Genomic DNA, 11,470 nt, shown 5'->3' with positions numbered 1-11,470 from the left:
AGAACCCTGATTGCTCATCTTTTCCAGCTGGCTCTTCCTGCAGCCTCACTCATCAAGAGTGGTTCGACTTCCTCTTTCGATGACATTCCTATTATTTTTTTTTTAAGGTTCTATTTTTAGCGGGACACCTGGGTGACTCAGTCGGTGAAGCCGCCAACTTCGGCTCAAGGCATGATCTCACAGATCATGAGGTCGAGCCCCACGTCGGGCTCCGTGCTGACAGCTCAGAGCCTGGAGCCTGCTTCAGACTCTGTGCCTCCCTCTCTCTCTGCCCCTCCCCACTCACACTCTGTCTCTCAAAAATGAATACACATTAAAAAATTTTTTTAATTTATTTTTAAGTAATCTCATATCCAACATGGGGCTCGAACGCACAACCCCAAGATCAAGAGTTGCATGCTTTACTGACTGAGCCATCCAGGTGCCCCTAGAGCCATCCCTGATTCCTCTTTTCCCTTCATTTCCACATGGCACCAGTGGGTCCTGTTGACTTGGTATCCACGAAATATTATTTTTTTGAGAGAGAGAGAGAGGAGGCACAAGTGAGCAAGGCGCAGAGAGAGAATCCTAGAAGGGGCAGAGAGAGAGAGAGAGAAGAGAGAGAGAGGCGGAGCTCACTGGAAGTGGGGCTCAAGCTCACCCAGTATGCGACTCAAACCCATGAACCATGAGATCACGACCTGAGCCGAAGTCAGATGCTTAACACTGAGCCACCCTAGTGCCCCTCCGTGAAACATTCTGAATGGAATCACCTGTCACTGCCTCCACGCCAGTCCAGGCCGCCATATCTCTCCTCTTCCTGTTCCTCCCCAGACCATTCTTTACCCAGCCACTCACTACCCTGTGTAAGCCCTTACACAGGCTTCCTGTCAAACTTGAAACAGAACCCAAACCTCTTAGGGTTTAGAGGGTAGACCCCATGGTCCCCAAACCCTCATATCCTCCCTCTCATTCACTCTTCTCCAGCCTCACCAGCTTTCTCTGGTCTCCTCAAATTGCTCATCTCCCCGCCTGGAATGTTCTTTCCCAGATGAGTGCTTCTCATTCCTTAGGTTTCAACCTAAATCCATGGCCTCAGAAAAAGCCGTCTCTGACTGCCGCCAGGTATGCTCTATTACATAACCCCATTGTTTTATTTAAAGGGCTTTCACCATCTGAAATGATACATTTGTTTCTGATTTATTTATTTATTTAAAGTTTGTCCATCTTGAGAGAGAGAGCATGAGCAGGGGAGACAGAGAGAGAGAGAGAGAGAGAGAGGGAGACAGAGAGAGAATCCCAAGCAGGCTCTGCACTGGCAGCATGGAGCCTGATGCAGGGCTCGAACCCATGAACCACAGAATTGTGACTTGAGCTGAAACCAAGCATCAGACACTTAATCAACTGAGCCACCCAGTCACCCCTGACGTATTTGTTTCTTTTCTATTTATTCTCTGACTCCCTATCCTAGAATGTAGGCTCCGTGAGGGCAGGGACTTTGTCTTTTTTCCTTGCCCAATCCCCAGTAGCTGGCACATAGTAGGTGCTCAACAAATATCTGCCAAATGAAGGCATGAATGTGGGCCAAGAGGACTCTTGAGTCCCTGCCATCTGCAGTGAGTGTCCAAGCTTACCCCTGGCCCCTGAAGTGGGAGGGCGGAGCCCCAGACTAGGCTCAGACTGGTGTCTATATTATAAAAGTTGACATTTATGGAGTAGTTCTTATGTGTTCATCTTTGTGCCAAGCACTTCAAAGCACTAATGCATTTATTTCTCGCAAAAACTTCTCAGTTACTGTGAGATTACTGCTATTATCTCATTTTACAGACATATAAATTGAGGCCCAGGGTAGTCAAGTAATTTATCTAACACCCCAGCTACAGAAAGGCAAAGTCTAAACTGGAAGCTGGCCTTGGGGTCTCAGCCTGGGACTGTCCAGGGATACAGGGTGGTGGCCTCATTGTAAGTCACCTCTTAAGCCATCTACCCTCACAGCCAGCCAGCCATCGGCCAATCCTTCCACTCTGGTGTAGTCAGGGATGTCTGAGCGCCTGCTCTGTGCTAGGGGTTCCTGAGAAGGAACACAGGGTTCTGTCTCAAGTTGCTATCAGTGTAGAGGAACATGTGTTCACCCAGAGGTACAGCCAGAAGGCTGAGGAGCTCAGAGGAGGGAGGAGATTCTTCCAAATGAGTCAGGGGAGAATCCAAAGCAGGTCGCGTTTGAGTTGGGCCTTGAAGGCCGAGTGAGATTCCAACAGAGGCATCCGTAGAGGGCAGGCCAGGTGGAGACAACTGCGGGAGCAAAGGTGTGGGGGCTGGAACAGTGGGGTGTGTTCGAGGGGGAGCAACAGAATCCTTGAAATGCTCATCACCCTCTGGTGGGACGAGCAGATGCTCGTTCCAGAGCAAGACAGGTCAAATCCTTCAGTGACTTTTCCAAAAGGCAAAACATGGGTTATGAATGAATCCACTAGAAACTTCCTAGCCATAAGATCAGCCACCAGTGTGGGGACAGTGGGGCCTGGGGCTTCCTCACTGCTCCCCCAACCCTGTAATCAGACAGCAAAGAGGCCCTATCAGTGAGCCAGAAACCTTACGTCCATCCATTCATTCACGCGTTCATTCCCTCATTAGGGAACATGTACTATGTGGCAGGGACTGTTTAGACGGTGGGGGATGGGAAGGCGGAGGGGGGAAGACACACCAAAGCATCTATCGTCCTTGTTGCAAAAACTGTAACGGACAGGCTGCTCTGGATAAGGTGGTCAAGGAAGGCCTCCCGGGGCAATGATATTTACCCTAGGACCTGAATGGCAAGTAACAGGCCAGCCAAACACAGCTCTGGGTGAAGAGCTGTCCAGGCAGGGCACGCGGTGCAAAAGCCCAAGGCCACGGGTGAGCTTGGCAAGGTGGAGGGATAAACAAAGGCCAGTGTGGCATGGGGAACAGAGTGAGGACAAGGTGGTATAAACTCACTTAGAGAGGCAGGGGGAGGTCAGCCAATGTCGTCAGCCCTGAAAAGCCAGGAGAAAGGAGTGAAGATTTTTAGGGCCAAAACGCAGGTGCCTGGCCCTGCCCCGGGACCCGATGGGACCATCTGTAAAAACAGTCTCCCAGGGGCACAATGTTTGCTGAAATCCAGATTGTATGTACAGGAAGAACAGAGGGCAGAATTTCTTCATCTGAATCAGCTGCACTCCTAGAATACACGAACAGTACGTTGTGTATATGCATGCGTGAGCTTTAAAATCTGTGGAATTAGGGGCACCTGGGTGGCTCAGTCAGTTGAGTGTCTGACTTCGGCTCAGGTCATGATGTCACAGTTCGTGAGTTCAAGCCCTGCGTCGGGCTCTGTGCTGACAGCTCAGAGCCTGGAGCCTTCTTCGGATTCTGTGTCTCCCTCTCTCTCTGCCCTTCCCCTGCTCGTACTCTGCCTCTCTCTCTCTCTCTCTCTCAAAAATAAATAAAATATTAGAAAAAAAATTTTTTTAACCTGTGTAATTAAAACGCCCTTACTATAAGCTGTTCCTGAATCCCAGAGACAGAGCAGGACTCGGATGATTCACCCTAGGCATGAAGACCGTACAAGGAATTTGGACCTCAGTTCTGGGGCCCACCTCCATCTTCTGAGACTTCCTGGCTCTCGGTCAAGAAGGCAGAGTCCATGGAACAAAACAGGGTTTTGGGAGTCAGACGATGTGGGTCCAAATTCACTCTGTAGTATGAACAGCTGTTCACCTCACCAGCCCTCTCCCCCTAAGGGGCTGCCCTGAAGATAAAACGAAATAACCCGTGTACATAAAGTGCCCATTACCCAGGGCTCAATAACGGGTGGTTCTCTGCGTCTGCCCCTTGTCTGAATTCCTAGCCCCTGGAAGACACAACTAGCCCCCGGCACTTTCTTTCTTTCTTTCTCTCTCTATTTATTTATTTTTGAGAGAGAGAGAGAGACAGTGTGAGCAGAGGAGGGCAGAGAGAGAGGGAGACACAGAATCCGAAGGCTCCAGGCTCTGAGCTGTCAGCACAGAGCCCGTCTCGGGGCTCGAACCCACAGACTGGGAGATCATGACCTGAGCCGAAGTCGGACACTTAACCGACTGAGCCACCCGGGCTCCCCTAGCCCCAGGCACTTCTTTTCCAGAGACGACTTCTGTTCACGTGAGCTGTTGTCCTCATGAGGGGGCCTCAGTGTTCCCACCTATGAAGTAGGAGGGCGAGGTGCAGCTGGTCACCCCCACGAGAGCTGTGAGGTGTAATCCCAAATTGTGGCCACCAGCAGTGCTGGGACTAGTTGGAGACAGGTTTTCTGGTCTCTGAGAGGCCTGGGAGGAGGATTAGAAGGACCCAGCCTCCAAGGCCAGGGGAATCCCTGGAAGACATCTCCCCGGCTTGGACTTTTTGCCCAAATGACCAAATTATGTCCATGCCTATCAGCACCTGCTCGGTGAAGGTCAAGGGTGGGAAAGCAAGGTAGAACCTTAACCAGGACAGTTTCCAGCAGCAAGGCCTGGGGCTGTGGTGGGGATCAAACCCACGGAGTGTGGGAGTGCTTTGCTCATAGCACTCCTGCCTGCTGTTTTGCTCTTCTGTGGACTCAGGCGGACCTGGCCCCAGCCCAGACTGTGAGGTCAGGACTCTTCCCCCAACAGTTTGTCTTCTCTGACACTCAGAGCCCCATTGTTTCCCCTCGGCCTCTTAGAACAGAAGATGATGTAACAAACTCATTCCCATTATGGTGCAGAAATAAACAAAGATCTCCCAAGTGAGATCAGGCAAAGGATAGGAAGGGAGTCAGCCACCATCGCTTGCTTTTAGCAGAGCCTCAAAGGTGGGCGGGAGGTGGGAATGGTTTAGAGTGGAAAAGGGGAGGCTTCAGGTCCGCCCTGACTGGAGGCTGTTGGCAGGGGAAGCTGGACGGGGGCTGACAGACGCGGAGCGTCCCGTGTGATGGGTTAAGGATGTATATTTGGCTTTCACTGGCTGGTCCTGAGTTGGAAGTGGGGGTAGAGAGTGGGGACAAAGATGAGGGAAGCTGGCGGTCATTGAGCAAATCCAGACTGTTTGGGCCATTGTTGGAGACGTTGTGGTTGGGCTAGCCGGGCTGGTTGCTGCAGAGGTTTCAGGGCATATTTTTATATGTGGAGTGGCCATTGTCCGCTTTGTATATTCAGCGTCTCGAAAAGATTAGGCATGTAGCATGGACGGGCCTATTATTCCTGGAAAGAATATCACACGCCCCAGCCTACTCTGCACCTCCTTCCTCAACCCCCTTCAGCCTGTCTCCCCTCCTTGCGATCCCTGCCATGTATCTAGACACCCAGGGCAAGCACCGGAGAGTTTTCTCCGCCCATTTCTTCTGCCCAAGCCACGAACCATCACCCAAACCCTGCCTTCTCCTAATATCTCCGGAGTCCATCCTTTCCCTCTTATCTTCACTGCTATGACCTGCTCTGAGCCCCCGCCATCTGCCCACTGGACACGCAGCACGGCCTCTTGGAGCCTCCTGGGACCTCCTGGACTCCCATCCTGTGTCTTCCAATTCATTTGCCGCAATATAGCAGGTGTAAGCTCCCCATTTTACTTATTTTGTTAAAAATTTTTTTATTTATATTTATTTATATTTTTTTGAGAGAGAGGGTGTGCATGCATGAGCAAGGGCAGGGCGGAGAGAGAGGGAGAGAGAATCCCAAAGCTGGGCTCTATCCTGCCACTCTAGGATCATGACCTGAGCTGAAATCAAGAGTCAGACGCTCAACCGACAGCTGCTCAGGTGCCCTGCTCCCTGTTTTCATCTTTAGATGATTTATCTGTGTAGTTAGATGGCATACTGACATCGTACAAAATTCAGCAGTACCAAAGAGTGAAATGGAGAGGCCTTTCAGCCCACTCTCTGCCCCAGTGCCCTTCCTGAGGGCAGTCTCAGTGGCCAACACGGTGTGCATCCTCCCGAGCAGGGACTCCTCATACTTGGGAATCTGTGGGGAAAATTCAGGACGTCTGTGTACTTGGATAGAAAAAAAAAACAAAAACAAAAAACCTGTATTTTATCATCAATAACCTAAAGAAAATTTACTTCTGTCATGAATGTAGATAACAAATCACAGTAGTGTTTGTTTGTTTTTACCATTTATTTATTTATTTAGAGAGAGAGAGACAGAGTGCAAGCTGGAGAGGGGTAGAGAGAGAGGGAGACACAGAATCCAAAACAGGCTCCAGGCTGTCAGCACAGAGCCCGACTCGGGGCTCGAACTCACCAACAGTGAGATCATGACCCAGGCCGAAGTCGGATGCTCAACCGACTGAGCCACCCAGATGCCCCACAAACCACAATAGTATTAACCATGTCTTTGACTTCGCCACCGGTAGAAATCACAGATATTTTCACATTGCATTACAGCTGTTGCAGGTACCTTGAAATATTGTTTGTTAATCGTGACTTTGCAATTACAGTAGCTGTTAGCCAGTGAAGGTCTTGTTAGCTAAGAAAGAGTAACATATGTCATTATCTAGCCCATCTTTCATATTGCAATCACTGTATTTCAATGCAGTTGGTTTCCTTTGTGATTCTATGCGTTTTATTTAACAGATTTAAAAACATTATTCTTTTATTTTCTAAGCTTATGTATTTATTTATTTTGAGAGAGAGAGTGAGAGCGAGAGAGCACCCATGCAAACAGGAGAGGGGCAGAGAGAGAGGGAGAGAATCCCAAGCAGGCCCCACACTGTCAGCACAGAGCCCGACATGGGGCCCGATCCCATGAACCGTGAGATCCTGAGCTGAAATCAAGAGTCAGACGCTTAACTGACTGAGCCACCCAGGCCCCCCTAAAAACATTATTCTGAGAAGGAGAAGACTTCATCAGGCAGCCAAGGAAAACTTGGTACAAAAAATGGGCAAGAATTTCTGAATCAGAGATTTTCCCATGTATATACAAACACTTGTGCACATATTTTTAAAAATCACAAATGGTTGGGGCGCCTGGGTGGCTCAGTCGGTTAAGCATCCGACTTCAGCCCAGGTCATGATCCCACGCTTTGTAGGTTCAAGCCCCATGTCGGGCTCTGTGCTCACAGCTCGGAGCCTGGAGCCTGCTTCAAATTCTCTCTCCCTCTCTCTCTCTCTCTGTCCCTCCCCTGCTTGTACTCTGTCTCTCAGTCTCCCAAGAATAAAGAAATATTTAAAAAAAATTTTTTTTTTAATTACAAATGGTAGCATCAGCATAACCTGACCATGTCACTCTCTCCTCTTAAAACCCTTTAAGGGGCCCACTTTTTACCCCTGTCTTCCAGATAAAGTCCTAGATCTCCCTCAAGGCAGACAAGGCCTTTTCCAAGCATTACACCCCTCCAAGAATGCACTGAAATCTTTTATGCCTCATTCTGTTCCCTCTCTGCTTACTCCCTCACCTCAACACCATTTGCCCACCCGCCCACCAAACTCCTATTCATCCCTCAGTACCCGTTCAGTGTCCCCTCTGAGAGCCTTCCTCAGCCCAGACAGATGGAGGCTCCGGGAAGGGGGCCCCTTCTCCTCTGGGATCCCACTCTGATCTCTCCTTTGCCATGGTGCTTGGCAGGTGAGCACCAGTGCCTCACCTCCCTCCCCAGACCCGGGAGTGCTCCCTGCCAGCGGCATCCCTACTTACCGGGGGCAGAGGGGCAGTGGGAGTGATCTGCTGTGTGCCAACCCATCCCCCCTCCCTGGGTTAACCTTCAATCAGCAGGAGGAGTCAGTTGTGATACCTCTGAGACTACAGGCACATTCGCTGCTGCCCAACAACCACGGGCTCCTCTATGCCCATGACGGGTAAAGGCCGTGATGCCCTCAGGTCCCACACCTTGCCCACACCCCGGGTCCAGAGTCTGCCCTGGATTCTCTGGAAGTTGCATCTCCATTTGTGCCTCATGTATCCACCCTGGTTCCCCAGAAGCCCAGGAGCACATTCATCTCCCAACACCAACCCCACCATCTGCTCACTGTCATCTGTGGTCCTTTATGACATATACCTATGCATTCACATCCTTTATCCTTAAGATTGCCCAGTGAGGTAGGTGTTTCCTTTATTCCCATTTGCAGATAAGGAGATAAATGTGCGTACAGCTGGAAATGATCAATGTTGTTTGCAGAAAGAAAGAAGAAAGAAAGAAAGAAAGAAAGAAAGAAAGAAAGAAAGAAAGAAAGAAAAGACAAAGGCTGAGAGAGGTTAAGTAACTTGCCCAAGGACACAGCCATAAAGCTGGGCCCAGACACACAGATTTTCTGACCTCTGACCTGTGTTTCCCATTACAAAAGAAGCAAGCCGCCATTCTTGGGGTTTGGAAGCCCTCTGAGCCTTATCTCTTCTATCCACACCCATCTGTGGCCCCACAGGCCAGCCCACATGGGGGCACTTGGAGTCCCTGAAGGCCAGGGCCAGGCCTGACTCACGTCTGTATCCCTAGTGCCTAATATTCATTCTCCATATAGTGTGTGTGTGTCCCCTCCATATAGGTGCCTGGTGGGGTGGGCAGAAACAGACTCAGGCTTTGTACTCCCTATAGAGTACAGTCTGATGAAAAGGTTGACGTTCATCAAGAAATTCATGAAACGAAGTGTTTCATTACAGACTGTGATGGGTGCTATGCAGGAGGTACAGGGGCCAGGTGTGTGAAAACGGGGACTATAACCGAGCCTGGAACCCTTGGAGGATTCTCTGAAAAAGGAATACTTGAGTTAAGATCTCAAGAGTAAGTAGACATCAACTAGGCAAAGTGGGGAGGGAAGAGAGGAAATTAAGTGCAAAGGCCCTGTGGCTGCAGGGAGGATGGAATATTTGAGGAACTGGAGGAGGGCCAGTGTGGCTGGAGTGGAGAAGGAGAGGCTCAAATCAGCCCCGAACTTCTCCTGAGAGCAGCCGGATACTCTGTAGGGACTTTGTGTGTGTGTGTGTGTGTGTAACTATGAATTTTATTTTGTGGACATCTACTGTGGCATGCATCTGTACAAACCTTTCAGACAGTGTGAAGGGATTTGAGCTGCTTTGAGGTGAGTGTGCCTGTGTTGCAGGATTGGGGTGAATTAAACAGACTTGTGACTCGAGATCACTCTGCCTGCAGCAGGGAGAAGAGATTTCAGGGGCAAGAGAGGAAGAGAGGCAAATGAGGAGGTCTTGTAGGAGTCTTGGTGATGGATGCTGGGGCTTGGGCCAGGATGGTGGCCGAGAGCTGGAGAGAAGTCAGTGGGTACATTTGAGGCATAGAACCAGCAGGACTGTAGAGCCGGAGTGGAGAGGGGATCTGTCGAATGAGTGCCTGATGAAGGGTTTCCCCCCGAGGGGCTCCTGGTAGCAGCGACTCCCCAGAGGTTGAAGAGAACGGGGATCCAAACGGGATGCTTCCTGGGGCAGGTGTTGGGGTGACGCAAGCAGGAAAGGAGGGCTTCACGCCCAGGCCAGCACCAGCCAACGAGCCAGGGGCAAGAGACGCGGAGGTGGAAAGCCTCACTCCCCGTCCTCGGGAGCCCATAGACGGATACTGAGAGAGGAGCAAATCCTCAGCCAAGGAACAGATCTGGGGAACCCCTCCCCTACTGGTCTGCGCAAGGTAGTGACTGAGGCAGGAAAAAGCACTTGCTGCCAGAAACAAACTCTTCCCTGGTGGTATCTGAGCTCCAGGAGGGCCACCTTGGACAGCAGCACCTGCTGTGACTATGACAAAGGCATGCACAGTGCTTGCCGCAGCCTGAGGAGCTGCCGGTGGCCAGAGCGTCCCGGTCCCATGCCACAGGTGGCCATCTGAGCTTGGCCAGCCCAGGTTCCTTCCTCACCTCTCAGTGCCACTGCCCCGCGGAGATGAGAGGAGGAAAAGAGAGAGAACATATGCAGAGCGCCCACCCGACCTCCCCACCCTCCGTCAGTTCCTCACTCTGGCTCCCACCGCATTGCTGGGACTAGTAGAGACCCCTGCTCCTGCCCAGAGAGTAATTCCACACAGAGATGGACCTAGAAGTTTGGAAAACTCCCAAGGAGATTCAGGGAAGCCCCAATGGTTGCTGCTAGATAAATTTTTTGTTCTTTGCCTTAGGGTGGGGATGTAACTGGATCCCAGGTGTGCAAGAGCACCCGGCTCCGGGGCTGCAAACAGACCAGGTTGGGTGACTCGCTGCTGGCAAAATCCAAAGGCAGAGGGACAGGGGCGCCTGGGCGGCTCAACCGGTTAAGCGTCGGACTTGGCCTCAGGTCGTGATCTTGCAGTTCGTGAATTCAAGCCCCGTGTCAGGCTCTGTGCTGACAGCTTGGAGCCTGGAGCCTGTTTCGGGTTCTGTGTCTCCCTCTCTCTCTCTCTCTCTCTCTGCCCCTCCCCTGCTCATACTCCGTCTGTCTCAAAAAATAAATAAACATTAAAAAAAAAAACCCACAAAACACAGAGGCAGAGGGATGAGTGCAGGTGAAACAAGAAAGGAATTAATTTCAGTGAGGCCACCACCCGGAAGACAGTGGACTAACATCTCAAAGACTGTCTCCTCCAGGTGCTGAAAATACTTCCAGGTTTATATAAGGAAAATGTGGGACAAAGGTCGGTGGGTATGTTCGGGTGGGCAGGGAAGGTCAGGTCAATCACTTTCTTGGGGTCAATCACATGAGGTCTTGCTGGTGTCAGGGCTTTCCTTGTTGCTGGGTGGGGCGGGGCGGGGGGCAGTTTTGGTCTTCATCACGGGATGCTTGGCCACTTAAGTCTTTTGCCTGAGCTAAGAGATACGCTGGAAAAAATAATTTCATCAGTTAGAAAGTACAGATTGAGGTCAAAATGGAGGAGGCTGAAAACCTCTCTCAGGGATTCTAACCCATTTCTGAGTTATGAATACCTTTGGCTATCTAGTAAACACTACGTACTCTTCTCAGAATATTGCTTTAAAATGCGCAAAATAGGGGCGCCTGGGTGGCTCAGTCGGTTAAACATCTCACTCTTGACTTCAGCTCAGGTCATGGTCTCACGGTTCGTGGGTTCGAGCCCCACCTCCAGCTCTGTGCTGACAGTGCCGAGACTGCTTGGGATTCTCTCTCTCCCTCTCTCTGCCCCTTCCCCACTCGCGTTGTCTGTCTCTCTCAAAATAAACAAATAGAAGCTTTAAGAAATAAAGTGAAATGCACAAAATAAAACGTATAGGATTATAAAGGAAACCAATTACGTTGGAATACAGTAATGAAAACATGAAAAAAACATCACAATTCAGAAATATAGGTGATTATTAATGCATTAAGCTTCTAGTGTTGGTGTAACTACTATAATTTCAAAACCAGTGATGGACATAAACACTCTTTTGAGATAACAGCAACAAGCGATCTGTGCATGTATCCGATGGCTGGCAGCCACGATCGGGCCTGTGACAAAATCACCAATCACCGTGGCTTTGCCGCCTACGTTTGGAACTTAGATGTTAGCGCAAAGATGAAATACCTTTCCTTCAAATTCCTTGGGACTCCATGCCCCAGTTAAGAATCCTATGACCCAG

At 50.3% G+C, this 11,470-nt stretch overlaps 1 protein-coding gene across 1 annotated transcript in view; it reads left to right on the top strand.

The window, feature by feature from the left end:
* The window catches only part of SLC13A2 (solute carrier family 13 member 2), a 28,349-nt gene that overhangs the window by 2,792 nt on the left and 14,087 nt on the right, over window positions 1-11,470 (top strand). The gene's annotated exons all lie outside the window — the stretch shown is intronic.

The sequence above is a fragment of the Panthera onca genome, chromosome E1, assembly GCF_046562875.1.
Source record: "Panthera onca isolate mPanOnc1 chromosome E1, mPanOnc1 haplotype 2, whole genome shotgun sequence".
Taxonomy (NCBI): domain Eukaryota; kingdom Metazoa; phylum Chordata; class Mammalia; order Carnivora; family Felidae; genus Panthera; species Panthera onca.
The sequence above is the reverse complement of the archived record's forward strand: the minus strand, read 5'-3'. Positions and strand labels throughout refer to the sequence as shown.